The sequence below is a fragment of the Arvicanthis niloticus genome, chromosome 13 (assembly GCF_011762505.2).
Source record: "Arvicanthis niloticus isolate mArvNil1 chromosome 13, mArvNil1.pat.X, whole genome shotgun sequence".
NCBI lineage: Eukaryota > Metazoa > Chordata > Mammalia > Rodentia > Muridae > Arvicanthis > Arvicanthis niloticus.
In genome coordinates, this window is record NC_047670.1 from 28,958,052 (window position 1) to 28,973,070 (window position 15,019).

The 15,019-nt window shown below is 38.9% G+C and overlaps 1 pseudogene; it reads right to left on the reverse strand.

Annotated features, from left to right (window-relative positions):
* Positions 1 to 5,269: 5,269 nt before the first annotated feature.
* Positions 5,270 to 15,019, reverse strand: part of LOC117719057 (large ribosomal subunit protein eL15 pseudogene) — a 155,257-nt pseudogene continuing 145,507 nt past the window's right edge.

A 15,019-nucleotide genomic window follows, 5' to 3' on the forward strand; every position in this document is an offset into this window, starting at 1 on the left:
TTCAACTGTTAGGAACAGTGATGTTGGGTCAGTATTGGCAAACTTGTCTCAAGTATACTCTTTCTAAATACCAGGAAACCAATCTCAAACACTAAAGGCATATAAAACTCCAGACCAAAGCACTAGGAGGCCTATGAGCTTATACTCATAGAATGTTCTGGAACAAGAACAAAAAGAGGTCGGAGGTGATTAAAGGTCACATTTCTTTATCCCAAATGCCTTGCAGGGAGAACCAGCTTTCATCAGCTTTTCCAGGCTGCCATGTCCCAGATCACTCCCCATGAGCCCATTTAAACAAAGTATCTAAATAAATACAGACAAATGCAGTCTTAGTGGGGTTGCACTTCCAAATTAGATACTGTGAACTCGCTTATGTGCATGCAAATAAAATGTCATGCTCATCAGGGGAGCATATTTTGGCATCAAGAAGTATATGGTAAATGGCACATAATCTGATTGAGAGGAAACATCTCTATGCCTCAGGAGTTTCAATTTGGCTGAATCTGTTTGTGATGGAATAAACTGCATTGTGGACACCACAGCAGAGACAAACTTACCCTTTAGCTTGCAACAGCACGAAGTCTTTTCTCAACATCATAGGTAGTCTTGCCTATTCTATCCATTCATTCAAGCATCAAGTGAGTGATTCTACATTCCAACTATGTTCAGGGCACCATTCTAAAACAAGGATACAAGGTTAACAAAGGCCAATAAAACAATGTTCCTGACCTCTCCTTGATTCAAACATAGTGTGTGCACACTTTTCAATCTATAAAGAAAAAACAAACAAACAATTAAAAGCAATAATGCATGTAGATGAATATAATAAAAGCTTGCCATGTAAAAATGTTTGATAAGTATTAAAAGTACATGGTGTGTTAATATGAATAATTCCTAATTATTCTTGGTAGCACATGCAGAGTGCTAGAACTATTAGCAAGTGGAAGAAACGTTACGCAACACAGAAAATGATTTCCCAGTGAAGGAGACATTTAAGCTGGATTACCGAGATGTTAGGGGAAACGGTATGAAAAGAGAAAGACATCCACCAGTTTAATTATGTGATAAGTCACAGGAGCTAGAGCAGCAACTGCAGAGAACCTTGGCTGTGCTTACATCAGGCTGCTTGATTTATATAACCATGCAAGTCTTTGAAACACAACCAAATGACAAAGTTCAATGAAGCCAAAAAAAACCAAGACTGCGAGCTGATGAAAGACCATCCATCACTAATCCTACAACACCCACCTAACAGGTCAGTCCTTAAAGTCGTGCTGAGAAACAATGTACATTAAATGGAATAAGGTTCATGGATTTTCCAAAAGGAAGCCTGATAACTCACCAGGGATAGAATTAAACAGTCAACAAAAGACAAGAGCAAAAGGAAGATGCCTTCCTTGAGTAGTTCTAACAGCAGAATAGAAGCACCAGCTAAATAAACACCAGTGTTAAACCAAAATGTGTAAGCAGGTAAGATCACTGTGCTGCATTTCAAATAATTCAATTCAAGAATAGCATCTCTTCAAGGAAGCGCCAAATGAAGAAAACTGCTCTAGTGAAAACAAATGCCCAGACAAAGGCAGCATTCACCTTGGCTTTGTGACAAAGTCCTAGAAACAGGTATTTCTTAGGATTCTGTGAAATGGATGTTTTAAAGGGATATACCATGTATAGTCAAAGGAAGACTCCCAGAGTATATGACCATGATTATTACTATAGTCACTGCTGTTTTGTTTTATTCTGTTTTCAATCCTGGAAATGAGGACAGGTTTGAGGAATCCTAGGCTCTACCACTGAGCTAAACTCAGCCCCTTGCAGAACATTTATCTCTAAACATATAATGACTCCAAATGAACGAATGCAATCTACCTTAACAGAATTTGCTTTGCAAATATTCTTCAAGTAGTTATGCATTATGCCATAAAAAGGCACTTATCTGTTTCTCTTCCAGATAGAGTAACAATTCTCAACAGTCTTCACAAGCTGAGATGTGACAGTTTGACCTCTAAACTTCGTCATGCGTATGACTACCCACCCCTGAGACATGTTATCTTCAGAGCCATCCAAATCTGATAGACATCCAGATAAAATAAAGAGTTGATCTAATTTAATTCAGAAATAAAGAGGCTCCTCCCTGCCCTGATTCAAAAGAGGCAGTGCTCAGTTAAACATGTTTCCCTAATATGCCTGTTTAACATTCGGTTTGAACTGAATGTTGGTCTTTTTAGCATCAACTTATCTGTATAAATGGGCATTTATTTCCCTAGGGGCCATCACTTGTCTTGACTACCACACTTCACTAGAGCAAATGCTTGAGGAAATGAAGAAAGATAATAGTACTCTTAAAATCAGCTACTTTTTTCCCTCAAAAATAGAAAGTTTATTGATTTCTATAATAAGAAAAATGTAAATTACAAGAAAACAATGTCCTTATTTATTTCTTCACAATGAAATGAAAATTTCTCCACCATTGTGTCTCTTAGCCTTCATTAAAAATCCCCTACCTATGAAGGCAGTGTTATAAAAACATAATGACAGTGTTCAAGGATTTCTGCTCCTAGAAAGATGCAGGATTAACAGTCAAAGCCCTGGAAGATACGTATATGATAAATACAAGACAACTGTGAAAGAGAAAGAATGAAACAAACATCAGGGACCTTGGGTCACAGGCACAGTGCAGAGCTCCCAGGCCTTTGTCTGGCTTTCTATATACAGTCTTGGAGCTGAAAGAAGCTAGCTATCAGCCTGGGAATGAAATGAGCCTGACGAAAGTAAAAATGTTTTCTCTATCATCTAAGGGGCATGTTAGGAAGACAAAACGTTCAGACAGTAACTGCTCTGTTCCAATAAAAAACTGCAAACATATAATAGGTAAATAAACAATAGATCCATCACTGTGCACTGCAGCAAAGAACTAGAAGAGAGACTACCCAACCCAACCCCCAACTTTCACACCTGGCTAAGATGTAGCACTTCAGTCCCCCCATAAACCTAAACAAGTCATTAACAATGCTATACAGAATATACATTCCTAAACACTAGAACAAAACTCAAAATAACACTGTATAAATTTGTAAGTAATCTACAGAAAAGCAGGAAAACAAACAAAAAAGAGGTTTTGAGAAAAATAAAAGAAATTGTGAAAAAGCAAGCTTGAGTCGACAGAAAATATGTATTAAATAGAATGGTCTCATTATACATAAAGTAGATTAAAACTGTCATCCAAATATATGCTCAATTAAAAGATCACAAAAGGATAGCAAAGATAGAACATATCTACATGGAATAAAGAAAGCTAATCGACAAAGAAGACTTCAGAACAAAGGATACTACCAAAGACTGAAAAGAACATTACAAGCTCATAAAAAAAGTTATGTTACCATGAAAGTAAGGCAGTCTCAAATGGATTATTATAGAAAAGAGAGAAAGAGACAGAGAGACACAGACAAAGACACAGGGAAGTGGGGAGATTAAATTAACCAGGAAAGCCCAAAATTAGACCCAAATCCCTCTCTTGAGAATATCACTGTGGAGTTGAGGCACTCAGTATCTGCAACCAGGGACCAAATCAACATGTATTAAATAATCTATCTGCAATACAATACAGATCATTTCCAGTATCTATGAATAATATATGAGACAGACTCTTAAAGTATAGAACACATCTTCACAACTATGAAGGGACCAAACTTATGCAGGGCATCCTCCAGCCACAACAGAATCAAACTAGAAAACAATAATAGGCAGATAAGAAGATAACCTCCAAACACATGGAAAGTAAGTAGCACACTTAAAACTAAGCAGCAGGTCGGGAAAATAGTTTAAAGGGAAAAGGTTTTAAAATGCATTGAACTGAATGGAAATAAAAATAGAATCTGTTAAAAATTTGAGCAGCATCATAAAAGTAGCGCTGAGAGGAATTCCTTAAGACCAAGTGTATACATTAGGGAAGAAAAAGAATAGAAGAACTGTCTAAATCAATAAACAGCTCCCGACCTAAAGAACCTGTTGAAAGAAGAGCAAACTAAAGCAAATAACAGATGAAGTGAGGAGACAGGAGAGAGCAGGAATCAATGAAGCTGGAAGCAACAGTTACATAAACAAAGAGACGCTTCTTTTAGGAGATCAATAAAATCCTTAAATCCCCAACAATGCAGACAAAGAAAAGAGAGGACCTCAAATTAGCAATATTTGGAGTAAAAGGGTAGGTCTCACTACAAACACTGAAGACATCAGAAAGCTAATGGGGAATAGTACAAGCCACTCTGAATACATCAAGAGGCAACTCTGTGACATAAAAGAATGCTCAGAAAAACACGAATTCAAAGCCCATCTAACATGCACTAGATCATTTGAACGGCCCTGTACGTAAGGAGGTTGAAATTATTATCCAAAAAGCAAAAATGAAAGTTAATAGTCAAACTTGGACTGAAAAGTTGAACTCGATTTCTTCCAGAAAATAGAAGAGGCAGAAAGAAAAGCATCCCAGTTCATTTTAATAGGCCACTATTATTCTGATACCCAAACTAGTCACAGACAGTACAATGTACCTAGACATTGGAAAACTAGACATTCTTAACAAAATATTAAGTTGAAAATACAGGGAAATTGGAAATATACCATGACCAAGTAAAGTTTACCTGGGAAAATGTAACTCATTTCATTGATAAACAAAAGAGGAAAATTATGACTATATCAATCTTCCAAAACATTTAACGGAATTCCGAATTCACATGGATAAAAACTCGTCATGGGAGAAAGGCAGGGTTTGCTCTCAAAAGGCTGTCAGCCCAGCTGCTTGGGAGGCTAATAAGGAATAGGACAACCCGGAGCCCTACTGGGCGACAGACTTACGTTGAGAAGAGAATGTGGAACTTGGTGATATTCTTTCTTAGCATAAAAAGTAGAAACGGGGCTAGGAACACAGCTCAATGGTAAAGAACTACTCTAGCCTGTGCAGGGCCCTGAATTCAATCCCTAGTACTAGGACAAGAGGAAGGATAAAGAGTGCGATAGAAGATTTCTTCTATGATAAGAAATGAGCAAAAGCATCTACTTGAGTTCCAGCAAGTGCAATGCTATTTAAAAAAAAAAAAAAAAAAAATCCCATACAATATTTTCTAATCATACTTTAGCCACCACCATCTCCCAGCTCCCCCCAGCTCCTCCCACTTCCGTACCCACCCAACTCCGTACCCTTTCTTTCTCTTTATTTTTTTGACTGTCCTAAATTGTTTATTGGGTACGAATTTTACAAATATTACGTGTACTAGGGGTGACAGTGGAACTGGAGAATATTGCGCTTCCTCCAGGCTGCACTAATAGTGTGGTAGAACTTGCGGCCCTTTCCTAGGCCATGGATCTTGTGATCAGCAGACATCAGCCCACGCATCTCTCTATGTTTGTGGACTGGTTAGGTGATGCACTGGATGTCAGGATTTCTTCTGATAGCTTTATGGACTAGATCAATGAGGACAACGTCAAAACATTTACATATGGAATCTTCACCAACCCAGTAGGAATTCAGGGCTCTCAACGCCTCACAGTGGCACCCAGCTCTCTCCTCAGCAATAGACTGAAGGCCTCGGGCAAATTTTAGCTGGTTATAACCATGGTGGGAAGGCTTGCTATAAATTACACCCTTAGAAACAGGGCGTTTGCGACCACCACAGAGGACACGAACCCTGTAAATGATATAACTTTGCTTAGCCTTGAATCCCAGCCTTCGTGTTTCTTCAGGCCCCTTGGACTGGGGAGCCCTGTGCAGCGCCGAGAGCTGGCAGTACAGCCAGCAGCAGACCCTTAGAAGAAAGTGCATCACGTCGTCGGACTGCTTCTTCCTCCACAGCTCCCGGATTTATTTGTAGGCACCCACCTTGGCTCACCTGCTGGCTACTGCCAGAGGAAAAGAAGACTTTCTCCCATAATGCCTTTTTGGGGGCGGGGCTCTTTCTGTCTTTAAAAAACAAACAAAATACAAGGTTGGGGGGGAAAGGCAATTGGATTTTTAAGAACAATTAAACCCGCATAGACTAGTAGAAAAAAAAAACACTGATTTTATTTGCAAGTGACATAATCTACACAGAAAGCCTACAGAATGTGTAGCCAAGAGATATTATTTCAACAGTGTGGTAAAATAATAACCACACATTCAAAAATTCATTTTATTTCTACATGTTAGCGATGAGCACCCAGAAACCAAGTTTTAAAATATAATAAAATATTTGAGTGCTCAAAATGAAATTCTGAACTGTACATTTATGAAGGCCTGTGTAGGGTTGAAATATTCAAAATTGTAACGTGCCGTTCAAATAAAACAAGGAGTATGAAAGTAAAGGAAAACACAAGCATAGTCACGCAGTGGAAGCTGGAGCGCGATAAGCCCCAAATGCCCCAAAGACACATTCATGCCCCATCGGTGTCACAGGAAGAGAGACTGTATACACACAAAGAGTGTGCTGCCGGATTTGTATGCTACTTTGAAGAATTTGGAGTTCTCTAAACTTTTTTGAAAAAGAAAAGAATAAATGCAGATGAATCAGCCTATTCAATTTCAAGAACTATTGCATGAGTTGGAGGGACAGTGGCTAAGAGTGCTTTCTGCTTTTGAAGAATTTGGTTCCCAGCACCAACATCAGACAGCCCACAACCACCTTTAATTCAATCCCTGAAGGATGAAACAGCTTGTCCTGACCTCCACAAGCATCCTCTCACACATGGCATATGCTCACACAGACACACATAGATTAAAAAAAAAGAAGAAGAAAAATGAGCCTTACAGGACTATTACGTAGCTAGAGTAATCGGGACTGGTATTAGCAGAATAGCCACAATGGTTAATGAAGCAGAATTCAGAACTCAGACATACACAGACATGACCAACTGGTTGTTGTTAAGGATTCCAAAGCAATTCAGTGCAGGGAATGCTCTTTTCAATAGAAGGAAACAAGACAGAGGAAATCATGGGGGAATAACAGAAAGGTGAAACTCAGCTTTCCACTATGTAACATCTCTGGATATCAGCTTTCAGGTTACTGTGTAGACACTGAGTAGATTCTGTACCATTTATTATAACATTTATACATACAATGATCTTAAACATTTATTTATAAATAAATAAATAAATATAAATAAACATTATTTATTGGATTTAAAATTATTTTCATATAATGTATTTTGATTATATCCTTTTTCCCCCAAATCCTCCCTTCCCACCCAGCTTCGTATTCTTTCTGTGTCTCTTTAAAAGAAAATCATGACTCAAAAAACCCAAATCAAAACAAACACAAATAGTACACACATACAGAGAGAGAGAGAGAGAGAGAGAGAGAGAGAGAGAGAGAGAGAGAGAGAGAGAGAGAGAGAGAGAAAAGGAAAAAGAAAAAACAGAGTCTGTCTCATGTTAATCAGCTCCTGCAGTTCATCATATGGGTGAAGCTTGGCCTAGATTAAAATAAAATTTTTATTAAACAAATTTCTTGAATGTCTTAATTGGAGAAAATTCTTAAGGGTGCACAAATATTTGTAATATACTGTATGTTAATAATCAATCAAAAGGGAGGTAAGATTTTCTTAGTAAAATGGTATGATCATCAAAGAAATTTCCAAAGGCCTTCCTTACAATGAGCCGGGTTTGGACTGACTCTTGAAAGATGGAAGGTGTTTGCAGCTTCCCTCACATCTTCATAGTGAAAGAAAAAGCCAGTTTAGTGGTACTGAGTCTATGAACCAAGGTTGCACAGTTTTTTCTACTGCAGTATCAGTCTTGCTCTAATGTTAAATCACCAATGCTTCATCATAGATATGAAATGCTAGGGAGACCATAAATTACAGGGAAATATTATTTTTAAAGGGAAGTGCTTATCTACTCAGGCATATAGTAACCATTTGCAAATTCCAGATACCAGTTACATTAAATAGAAGATAAAAATTATAAAACACACAAAGAGGAGCATTCTGAGCCAGATATGTCTTACAAACACTGATTTTTAGATTAGTTTCCATGTAATAAACTCTCGTGTGTAACATCTCTTCATACATGCTATAATTTGGGGGATTTGCCTAGATCTTTAAGACCCTGTAGGGGAAGCAGAAGCACATGTAAACATTTATAAAAATTTCCCCCTAGCAATTTAAAAGTCTTCTCATAATGGGATTGTAACCAGCCTCCCTAAAAATGAAATACTATGAAAGTCAGTTCACACTCTTCATAATTATTTTATTAGGCTAGGAAAGGATTTCTGAGCCTTGGTTCCAGTGCCACTGTGGGTCAATACACTGTGCTCGGTGACTAAGGGTGCTTGGTGCTCTTCCAGATGGCCTGACTCCAGGGTACTGTGCAATATATGCCATTTAGCAACAACACTCCTTCTCACTAAATAAGGATGCACTCCCCACACCAAGCTGGGACAATAAAAAAATAACTCTAAGATTACCAAATATGGCCTGGGGGGAGTGCAAAATTATCCCTGGATTAGAACACCCGGTTTAGTAATGTTATTGTCATTCTGAAAATAAAAGCAATTATAGGAAAGATTGAGTAGATAGCCAGAAGTCAGGCTATGCCAACTGATGAAGCCAGATACAAAAGATAGGGAATCAGGATTTCAAAACCTTTCCACTACACCTACTTTTTTTCTTAGAGACTTCCTATCATGGCCTGGAGAGAAAGACAGAACTTAGTGTTACAAAATAATTTGAAGAGACTTTTCTATTTACTTACGGAATGATTAAAACATTGTGGGTTCAAATGAGATCTGTTTAGGGTAGACAAGGAGAGTAAGTGAATTAATTTTTTATTCCTTAGAACAAATTACCAGGAGTGTAGTAGCTTAAAAAAGAAAACCAACACAGGTCGTTGACATACATCTCAAATCTTACACTGGGTTGGGATGACAGTGTGGATCTTAAGATCTTGTCTCCAGAGGCTATGGTTTTCCCTACAGCTTAGAAGCCTCTTGAACATACTAATTGATGAAAGAATCAATTTTCTTATGATATAACCAAACTTTGCATTCTCTGACTGGCTCCTACACATGGCCAGGGATCACGTCTGAGCTCCTATGACCACAATGACATCCTTGTCACATAGCCGACTCACCTAAAGATGTGGTAACTGAATTTTCAAGATCAACACAAGAGATAGTTCTACTCCTTTCTCTACAAACGACCCCCCTAGCTGGGTCTGACGCACCCAAGATATCCTCCCACTAATCAATGGATTTATTTACCTGAATTATTGCTGTAAAATGCTTGTCAGCACATAAAATAAATTTACTATGGGAAAAAATTTATATCCTATTTACATGTATCACCCACACTTATAAGGAAAGACTTGTACAAAGGTATGAGACAATGGGAACCACATCAGAACCTTATCTATAACAGTTAATCCATAGTATATCATTCTTCTTCCTCACGAATTCTTGGAGAGCACCTGCTGTACCTCTCTTGGCACACAGTCTGGTCATCACATGCCTGGTTTCCTCTAGAGAGCATCTCCTAATGTACCTTAACTTCCTACTGTTTCCTACTGTGTTAGCTCCTGGGTCCTGAGAAAACCTTACCCATGCTATTTTTATGTACACTGTTACACTATGAGTCCAGGGAAAAATTTTACGCACACTTACTTCTTTCTGTAAAAACCTGGTATTTGAGATGGGGGAGTTTGTTTACTGAATAAATTCACTTGTTTCACAAACATGAGGACCTGAGTTCAAATCCGCAGAAGGTGGGTAACAAAGAGGGCATATTTGTAATAGCAACACTTCTAAGGAAAGCTAGGAGGTGATGATGGCAGAGTCCCTGGAAACTCACAGGCCAGCTAACCTAGCTTATACCATGACGTCTCAAGTTGCTGGAAGACAAGGGCCAACATGTGGACTTATTCTCTTATCTCTATATATTACATGCCTGCATTTGCACATGTGAATGTATGTGGACACACACACACACAGAGAGAAAGACACACACATTTGCTATCCATTGTAAACTCTGATGTCTAATAAATTTTCTTAATATCAGGCTACTTTTGTTAATTTACATGTGTCTTCATATCATTGTATTCTGATAAAATCCGACCCTCAGCTTTGCTCAGTGAAGTTACAGAGCCATATCCACACTTATAGTTCTTAATGCACCCATTGATGGAAAATAGTGAACAGCAGGTGAGAAATTCATAAGCCTTTTCTTTGTCATCTCCTCAACACCCCTCACCTAAATATCTATATAAAGTCCGTTCTAAAGTGATAATTTTTCTGTTTATTTTGGGGGGTAGGGAGCAGGGTTAAGACAGGGTGTCGTAGCATATACTAATTCAGAACTACTTGCATAGCCCAGACTGACGACCTAGCTATCTTGTCTTCCAAGTGCTGAGATTCCAGATCTAGGGTACCTCCCATCCTTTGGTTTACTCTCTAAATGGTGTTTCCATTTCTATCTCATTTTCCAAACTTCTCAAGATCTTTTAGGACAGGAGACATCTTCTTTTGTATTTCCATGGGTGCGTTTGCAGCCTGCATAAATGACAATTTAAAAATTACCAGTACATATGACAAATGAAACCCCTTCTTACACAACTGAATGCCACGTTTCAGATGGGTCAACCTGGGGAGGAAAATATGTGTGCATAAACCCCCCTTACAGTGCCCACATCCCCAGTGCTTTCTTTCACTTGCTAATTCTCTACAAGGAGCTGTAAATCAGCTCTGCTCCACTTTCACTACCTGCAGACTAGGTAAGGAACGTCATGCTCCAGTGTATTTGTATAATTTTTCACAATGTAAAGAAGCCTGGGTTCCCAGCGACATTTTCATAAAGGAGCTTTTCCTATGTCCAACATAGACTCGGATATCCAGACAAATCTAAATCAAGGATCGTTGTTTCTAGGGTGAATGAATAAAAGGACGGGAGATGTGAAGTAATACATTTATTAACAATTTTTTTCTGAACTCTGAAAATGTGCTACCCTGTAATATACTGGAGCATTTCTTTGAAACAAGGCATTTGGTCCATGCAAGAAGCAACAGGACTTGAAAGGCAGAACAAGGAAGCAAGGCTATGCAGGGAGTGAATTATGGGTGCAGAGACGAACCCCTAGCTGCATTTAACTTGGAACTCAGGGCACCAGTCAAGGAAGGCACTCCAGAGATAACTGTATCTCTGTTAAACCCCTCAAAAGGGATGAGATTTATCTGTGGCAGCAGACTAAAGAATATTTCCACACAACAGTGAATAGACTAGATTAAGAATGTAAAGCAAAATGAACTAATATAGAAGGCTAGTCAGAGTCTAGAATATTGGAGACCAAGATAAGAAGATTTGGTCCCTTTTTCCCAAGAGGCAGCAGGAAAGCCTCAGAACTGTTGAACACTTGAACACAAAAGGTAGCATAAAGATGATGTTAAAAAAAGATGTTGACCATGTAAAAGAGAATGACTACAGTGTCAACGAAGTACTGTCAACGAAGAGGATCAGAAGACCATAGTGGTTATCCAAGAGATGGGGACAAAACAATAAAGGGAAACTTGGAGCGATTCTAGATTAATTAGTTTTGTTACAAATGACAAGGCACTGACTTGGTCATCTGAATAGATAAAATATGGAGCACTCTTTGAGCAGAGTCTAACTTAACACCAGCATGCAAACTGAGGTGTCAGAATAGCAACAGTTCAGGAGTCCTTTCCCCTGTCATGTGTCCCAGGATGGATGTTGTGACCAGGGTACCATCTTCACCTCTGGCATAGTCTGTTTCCCAGTTGTTATATGAATGTACCCACCACATCAAAGGGCTTCACACTCGCTATAGGGGACAGCTTCATAACCTTCTAAATAAATATGAAATGTATGAGCTCCTTGAAACCACAGAATCAGATTGGGTATGACTTGAATTCTGGGAGTACATTATAGTCATCATGGGGGAACCCCAGGGCAAATTGTTGAATTTGAGGCCTTTTAATAAAAAGAAATAAGAGACTGCAACCAAAATTTTTTTGATGACAAAGTAAACTATCTTGGGATAGGAAACTATGCATATTCACATACAGGTCGATAACAATGTTGCCCAGACCACAACATTTTAGTAGTTTTCCCCAAATTTAACAATGCCCGTCTCACACTTCACACTACCCACACTTTCCTACTGCAGTAACAGCTGAAAACAATGCTCAGAAACTGAAGTGCTCTGGATCCAACTAAGGTTGCTATTCGTGGTAGAAGATTGTAATCTACTTTTTTATAGTGACATAGTAAGTCTTTGTTGAGACAAAAGGTACTTGTCACTTATTCAAAACAGTACATCTGGTCACTTACAATTCTGAATTTTGCTTTTTGTTCTCTGCCATGGTTTGGGGAAAATAATAGATTGAAATACCAAGTAATTAATCCTATCTAGCCATAAAAATACCCCATGGTCTACACAGAAATTATCTTCATTTTTTAAATGCATTTTCTATTGGATATTCCACTTATTTATATTTCAGATGTTATCCCCTTTCTTCATTCCCATGCTCTAGCAACTCCCTATCTTGTCCCACCTCCCGCTGCTTCTATGAGGGTGTACCCCCACCCATCCACCCACTCCCCCCTCCCTGCCCTCAAATTCTCCCACACTGAGGCATCCCTCCCTCACAGGACCAAGGACCTTCTCATCCACCAATGGCTGACAAGGCCATCCTCCACTGCATATACAGCTGGGGCCATGGGTCCCTCTATGTATGTTTCCAGGCTGGCGGTTTAGACCCTGGGAGCTCTGGTTGGTTGGTATTGTTGCTTTCCCATGGGGCCGTAAGCCCCTTCAGCTCCTTCAGTCTTCTCTCTAACTCCTCCATTGGGGACCCCATGATCACTTCAATGGTCAGCTGCGAGATTCTGCCTCTGTATATGTCAAATTCGAACAAAGCTTCTCAGGAGACAGGTATATCAGGCTCTTGTCAGCATGCACTTCTTGGCATCTACAACAGTGTCTATGTTTGTTGACTGCACACAGGATGAATTCCCAGGAAGGGCAGTCTCCAGACGGCCCCTCCTCCAGTCTCTGCTCCACACTTTGTCTCCATATTTGTTCCCTTGAATATTTTGTTACTCCTAAAAAGGACTGAAGCACCCACACTTTGGTCTTCCTTCTTCTTGAGCTTCATGTGGTCTGGGAGTTGTATCTTGGGTATTATGAGCTTTTGGGCTAATATCCACTTACCAGAAAGTGCATAGCATGTGTGTTCTTTTGTTATTGGGTTACCTCACTCAGGATGATATTTTCTAGTTCTATCCATTTGCCTAAGAATTTCATGAATTCATTGTTTTTAATAGGTGAGTAGTACTCCATTGTGTAAATGTACCACATTTTCTGTATCCATTCCTCTGTTTAAGGACATCTGGGTTCTTCCCAGTTTCTGGCTATTATGAATAAGGCTGCTATGAACATAGTGGAGCATGTGTCCTTGCTCCAACACATAACAAGGACACATGCTCCACTACCTTCATTCTTATAACTATTTTGTAAGAATCATTTGGATGTTTATATGGTTTTCATATGCAAAATTACTTTGTAAATATCTGCCCCTTTTGATCCAAGAATGATGTCAGGCTCTTCATAACTCTCCTAAAACCAGTCACTCTCTAGGTAGAAAGGTACCACTCCTAGGGTTTATTTGCATCTTAATCCTGACAAGACTTTTCTAGTACTATAGCTCTTTCCTTGGTTTTCTAGGTAAGTAAATGAAGTCCATAGAGACTTAGACTCAGGTCACACAGCTAGCAAGAAGAAAAGCCAAGTGTCTCTCACTCCAAAGCCCTACTTTCTATCTTCATTATTGGCCAGGCTGTTTGGGGCTTCCTGGGATAGGTGTACAAATTCTCAAATTAACAAATTTATTTATTTTATACCAACATATGTGTAACTAATTAAGACTAACATAGGGCCATGAACATAGTTCAGTGGCAAAACACATGGTACCCATGCGCAAGGCCCTGTCTTTAATCCCTAGCACATAAAATGAAAAAAAAAAATATTAACACTAATTAATATAGGAATCACATGGCTATAAACAAGTTTCTACAGAAAACGTTCTCGCCAAACAAGTGTGATCAGATCCCCAGTGTCTATTTAAATGCTGCGATAAGCCACCTATAATTCCAGCCTTCAGAACATGAGACATAGGACCACCCCCCCCAGAGCAAGTTGACAAGGCACATTATCTATAAAAAGGTCTCTATTCAATCAAGAGACCCTACATTTCTGATGAAAGTAGACACCACATCAAGGAAGACTCCCAACATGACCCTGTGGCAGCTAAAAACTTGTATACACACACAAAAATTAAAACATATGACAAGCATGGTGGCACATGCCTATAATTTTAGTATTCAATGGACAGAGGCAGGAGGATCAGGAAGACAGACCCACATAGTGAGTTTGAGACCACTGTAAGCTACAGCAAACCATGTTTACAAAACAAAACAAAACAGAACACTCAGGATAAAAAGCTCCAAGCAGTTATATTCACTTGTGTATTTTCTATTTTAATAAATAATACTATATGACCATGGTATTTTCCAGTAGATTAGTTTTTTTAAAGTGTAGAAACACTACATTTAGAGGTTTGGCTGACCCACTCTATACACAATAATCTTCAAAGTCACTTCAAACATGTGCGACAGTGACATATAACACAAAGCACTGGACTTACAGTGATGGCTTTTACCTATTAATCCTGAAACTGTGCCTTTTAAATGATGCAATTTATACATAAGAAAATGAAATGACAGCTGAGTGTCTAACTCTGTGAAGGGTGATGCTAAGCCCTCTACCCATGTTATCATTTTCAGGCTTCCCGAGTCCCAGTGAGAAAGTCATCATTCTCTGCACTCTCAAGAGCTAAGAAAAGTTCTGTAGGTGCATAAAGTCACTCAGCCAATTACAAATAGCTGTAGACTTTCTTGCTAGAAATTTTGATTTACTCTGCCTACAGGGCTTGCACCTATGAAACTCAATGTCACAGCATGCTCTTCAGAACATTTTATG